General features: G+C 33.8%; 1 pseudogene; it reads left to right on the top strand.

Annotated features, from left to right (window-relative positions):
* The first annotated feature begins 2403 nt into the window (after positions 1 to 2403).
* Positions 2404 to 4943, top strand: LOC120152885 (annotated as a pseudogene).
* Positions 4944 to 5643: the final 700 nt, after the last annotated feature.

Below are 5643 nucleotides of genomic sequence, written 5' to 3'. Positions count from 1 at the left end.
AAAAAGACACCAACGAACAGAGGGAAATCAATAGAAATGAGAGAAAAAAAAGAAGGAAACAAGAAAAAAAACCACAACAGCCAAATATCAAACCGAAAGAAGAAGGAAAAAAAAGAGACTTACCACATCATTGAAGGTCCTCAAAGTTCACCGGAAACCGAAACATCGAAAGGTAAACAATTGTAGATCTATTTCAATCAAGAGCTTTTTAGGGGAAATAAAGGTTAGATTTGACATTAGGGGTTTCAGATCTTTAATTTGGGGTAATTTAGGAAAATCCGGTCACCGCTGGTTCGAATTGCCGGCGAGCGGTGGCCACCGGTGGACGGTTTCCCTCCGACGGGGGAAACTTAGAGAGAAGTCAGAGCTTCTCTCACTAAGAGAGAAGCTGAAAGAGGAAAATGAGAAGAAAAGTCCATTTAATGTCGTTTTGGTGAGGGGGTGTTTGTGTAAATTCATAATGGGTAAACTATCTCTGCAGTTCTCCTAAGTTCTGTAATCTTACATTTGGGTCATTAAAATTAATTTCTTTTATTTTAATTTAGTATTTTAATTTTGTTTTATTATCTTTTAGTCCCTGACAGTATGTTCATCTATTTTAAGATAAACACTATATTTAGTCCCTTATAATTTTTATTTGAATCCCGCAAAAATGTGTAAAGATGTAACCTAGTATATATATTTTATACCTATATCTTATAATAATAATAATAAAAGGCCCACAAGAGTTAAGGTTTTCAACTTGTTTGAAATTGATTTCCATTGCTTTCGTAATCATTTATTTATTCAATTTCAATTTCAATTTCAATTTCAATTTCAATTTCAATTTCAATTTCAATTTCAATTTCAAACGGAGTTTTGAATAAAAGGCCCTGCACAGATTAATTTCCATGGTAATCACATGTCTAGAAAAATATTATCACTAACCTCTCACTTTGAAAAACTTAAAATAATCCTCCATTTGTATTATTAATAAATTCAAAAGTTATTTGGGTGATTGAGGGGACGTATCACTTTATTGCTAAGTTGATAATTCTAATTTGTATATATCATCTCTTTTTATTGTAACGTGTACCTTGATATTTATGGCTAAATTTCATTGTTAATAATTATATTAATAATCTTGTCCATTAATTTTTATATTTTAGAATTTAATCACTTATTTTTATAATTTTCATTTTGACCATAAGTTTTATTATCTTTTAATTTAATCCTATTTTTTATTATTATTTTGATCAATATTTATTTTATTTTATTTATTTATTATTATTATTTTACCCTTTATGTTTCAATATTTAAATATAGTATTTAATTATTATTTTATTTCATTTTAGTAATCTATTTAATAAAAAATAATATTTATTTATATTAAAGAAAGTGATTGTCTTAAAGTAACTAGATGTCATTTTCTAATATTTTTAAATAAATATCCTATTTTAATAAATTATATATTTTAATTATTTTTAGAGAAATGTTTTATTAATTTTTTTTTTAATATTAAGAAATTGACTGTCTTAAAGCACCTAGAAGTCATTTTCTGGTATTCTTAAATAAATAAATATTCTATTTTTATAAATTATATATTAATTTATTTTAATTATTTTTAGAGAAATGTTTTATTAATATTTATTTATTTTTTAATATTAAGAAATGAGATGTCTTAGAGCACCTATAAGTCATTTTCTGATATTTCTAAGTAAATAAATATATTATTTATAAAAATATAAATATTTTCTTAAAATTATACTAATAAATTTTAAATAATAGAATTATGAATTAAGTATATTTTTGAATTCTTAAATTTCCAATAATAGAGACAATTTATAATTAATGAGTACCAATTTTGGGCGTTATAGGGGTACTAATCATTCCCTAAACGTAATCGACCACGAATCCCTTCTTTACAAAATTTTTTTAGTTATACGCAGATCAGTTTATCTTTTAAATTATGTTTTCTTAAAAACTATTTTAAAAGGTTATTTTTATGTATTTGACCTACCTAACCCAAAGGATCAATGGTAACTCTCAAAACATTTTATTTTAAATAAAAATCATTTATTCATATTAATTTTCTCACCAAATAAAAATTCATAACCGGGCAAAAACCGGTTACGACAATACTCATCCAACGTGGTGCCTAGTCTTCGGTAGATAGATATTCAAGTATACATTGAATGGAGCTTTTCAAGTATGCAATTGACAATGTCCATTCAAAACAACACTTGCAATGCTAACAAATTAAATTGGAACTACTCTGTTTGTGGCCAGTTTCCGGTTAGCCGCCATGAAATAAAAGTTACCTCCTCTACTCTACCCTACTCACTCGCACCGTAAACAAGTCACAGAAGAGGCTTAAAACCCCTTACAAATTGCCTATTATTATTATTTATTGTTCAGCCTAATCACAACTATCAACTTCTTAAAATGAAAACTCGTATCGCCAAGGCGCTGTGTTCCTATATTCAATCTTTACAAAATAAAATCATGTTACAGCGTTAATGCTACTGGCTTCATTATTGGCTTTCTTTTGTCAACCTTCATCCTCATCCTCTGATGGTGTATGGGCAGGCTCATCTCTATCAGTGGAGAAAACAGGCGGTGTGTTGACTTCACCCGGGGCCATCTTCAGTGCTGGTTTCCATCCTGTTGGCCACAATGCTTATTCCTTTGCCATATGTTCAACACACCACCTTGCAGTCTTATTGCTAGAAACTGTACCATCGTTTGGATAGCGAACCGGGACCAACCAGTCAATGGAAGACGCTCGAAGCTTTGTCTACTAAAATCAGGTAACCTTGTTTTAAAAGATGCTGGTCTGATCAGTGTTTAGGAAACGGGAACTGTGTCCAAGTCCCCTACTAATTTATCACTTGAAGATGGGGTAAATCTCATCCTGCGTAATCTTGAAGGCCGTACCTTGTGGCAAAGCTACGATTCGCCCACGGATACTCTCCTTCCTCTTCAACCATTCAATGAGAACTCGAAGCTCGTGTCATCAAGAAGCTAAGGAAACTACTCGTCAGGTTTTTTTCATCTTTATTTTGCCTCGGATAATGTCCTGTGCCTGCTGTACAAAGCTACCGAGTATTCAAGCGTTTACTGGCCAAGTCCAACGCTTTTGAGGTGGGAAGCTGGAAGAACAACTTGCAATAATAGCAAAATCGCCGTCCACGATCCTTTGGGAAATTTTAGTTCAACTGATAATTTTACTTTCTTGTCAACTGATTATGGCTCAAAGATTTCAAGGATGTTGGAGATGGATTTTGATGGCAATATTCGACTGTATAGCCTAAAAGAAGATGGAAAAACTTGGGTGGTTTCGTGGCAATCTTTCCGTCTACCATGTAGGGTTCATGGATCTTGTGGACCAAAAAGAATATGCATTTATAATCCTAATCTTGGCAGGAAATGCTCATGCATTCCAGGATCTAAGATGAGCAATCAGTCTGATTGGTCTCTTGGATGTGAACCAGAATTTCATCTTTCATGTAACCAAACCCAACAGGTCGGTTTCTTGAAACTCCGAAATTTTGAATTCTATGGCTATGATTTGAACATGTATTCTAATGTCACTTTAAAGGGTTGCGAGAAAATTTGCTCGCAGATGTGTGGCTGCAAAGGTTTCCAGTTCATATTCTCTAAAGCTCATCAACCAGGTGGTATATATTGTTATACCAAGACACAGCTGTTGAAAGGAAATCGCGGAGGAAATGACCATTGTGATTTCTACTTGGAAGTCCCCAAGGCAAATCTTTCCTTTTACAATAGCACTACTGTTGATTCCGAGTTGCAATGTTCCAACAAAGTGCTCACTTCGGAGCCATCGTTTTCCAAAAGTTTCGAAAAGCGTGAATATGAGCCATTGGAATTTGTCATGTAGGCGTTATGCGCAGTTGGAGGAATTGAGTTTCTTGCCATTTTCTTGGCATGGTGTTTCCTGATTAGAACTCACCGCAAATCGAGTCCGAACGCAAGCAACCTTCTCACAAGCAACCTTCTCGCTGCAACTGGCTTCAGAAATTTCACCTATGCTGAGCTTAAAAAGGCGACAAATAGTTTCTCTGAAGAGATTGGAAGAGGAGCAGGAGGAATGCTGTTCAAGGCCACAATGTCCGACGGTCGAGTTGCCACAATCAAGCGACTCATCGATGCTAACCAAGGGGAAGCCGAATTCCTTGCAGAAGTGAACACCATAGGAAAGCTTAATCACATGAACTTAATAACGATGTGGGGCTATTGTGCGGAACGAAAACATAGGCTTATGGTGTATGAGTACATGGAACATGGATCATTGGCCGAAAACCTCTCTTTTAAAGCACTTGATTGGAAAAAAGAGATTCGATATTGCGGTGAGAACCGCAATAGGCTTAGCTTATTTACATGAAAAATGTTTGGAATGGGTTCTGCATTGTGATATAAAGCTCATAACATTCTCAGACTCCAAATTCCAGTCCAAAGTGTCTGATTTTGGCCTTTCTTGGCTTCTAAATAGAGGTGATGTGAAGCATTCGATAGTGTCGAGAATCCGAGGAACTAGAGGGTACATGGCACCTGAGTGGGTGTCAAATTTGGCCATCACCTCCAAAGTGGATGTGTATAGCTATGGGATCGAGTTGTTGGAGTTAGTGACAGGAAGAAGCCCTGCAATGGGAATCTCTGGGACCGATGATGGAAGTCCAAGAGAGCAAACAACGCTGGTTGCATGGGTGAGACAGCACTTGGGAAGTGCAAAGGAGATAATAGATCCCAAGCTGGAAGGAATATATAACGAGGCTCAGCTGCTAAATCTGCTTGATGTGGCTCTGAGATGCCTTCAGGAAAGTAAAATCGCGAGACCCACCATGAGTGAAGTAGTTGAGATGCTCCTTCATAACGAAACCCAATGTATCTCCACTGGATATCAATTATCAACATATAAAGTTGCCCCTTTTAGGAATTACTAATTAGGATATTTCTTGTTTCTATACTGGAGGTTATCTTCTTTTCTATTCTTCTTTTACAGAGATTTTGATTTAATTGGAATTGGATATGTGTGATTGTGTTGAGAACTAAAAAATTTTAAGTCTTTTTTAAGAGGAATTGCCACTCAAAAATGGAAATTTTGATATTTTTTTAAATCTTAAAATTTTGAATTATGACTGTTATAACCATTTTTTTAAAAGAACAATTGAGTTTTAAAAAACAATTATGACTTGATTTGAAAAAAATTATTAATTTATGAATTAATTTGAATTAAATTGAACATGAGTCGCCATCGACCTTTAGATTAAGTAGGACAAATGCCTAAAAACATCTTTTAAAACAATTTTAAGAAAAATCGGTTTTTAGACAAAAAATCGGTCTACGTTATCAAAGATTCAATTTAACTGGTCCGAGAGTCAATTACGAGTGGGGAATGATAAGTACCCCACAGCGCCCAAAAATTAGTACTTAATCGCTTTCACGTTGTCGCAATGGTGGAAATCATACATTGAACATAAAGTTAAAATATGACCATTTATAAAAGTTAAAGTAATTTGTTTTGAATTATTTATTAGGGAAAACTTTTTAACGTGAAAAGAAATCTCGAGATTAGCAATCCTCCATTAGGAAAGTTGTCTGTCTATTTCTTATTCGTAAAAGAATATTCCTTCGTCATTGTTA

Source organism: Hibiscus syriacus, unplaced genomic scaffold (assembly GCF_006381635.1).
Source record: "Hibiscus syriacus cultivar Baekdansim isolate YM2019G1 unplaced genomic scaffold, ASM638163v2 tig00111095_pilon, whole genome shotgun sequence".
Taxonomy (NCBI): domain Eukaryota; kingdom Viridiplantae; phylum Streptophyta; class Magnoliopsida; order Malvales; family Malvaceae; genus Hibiscus; species Hibiscus syriacus.
Note: the sequence above shows the minus strand (reverse complement) of the source record. Positions and strands in the feature narration are given on the sequence as shown.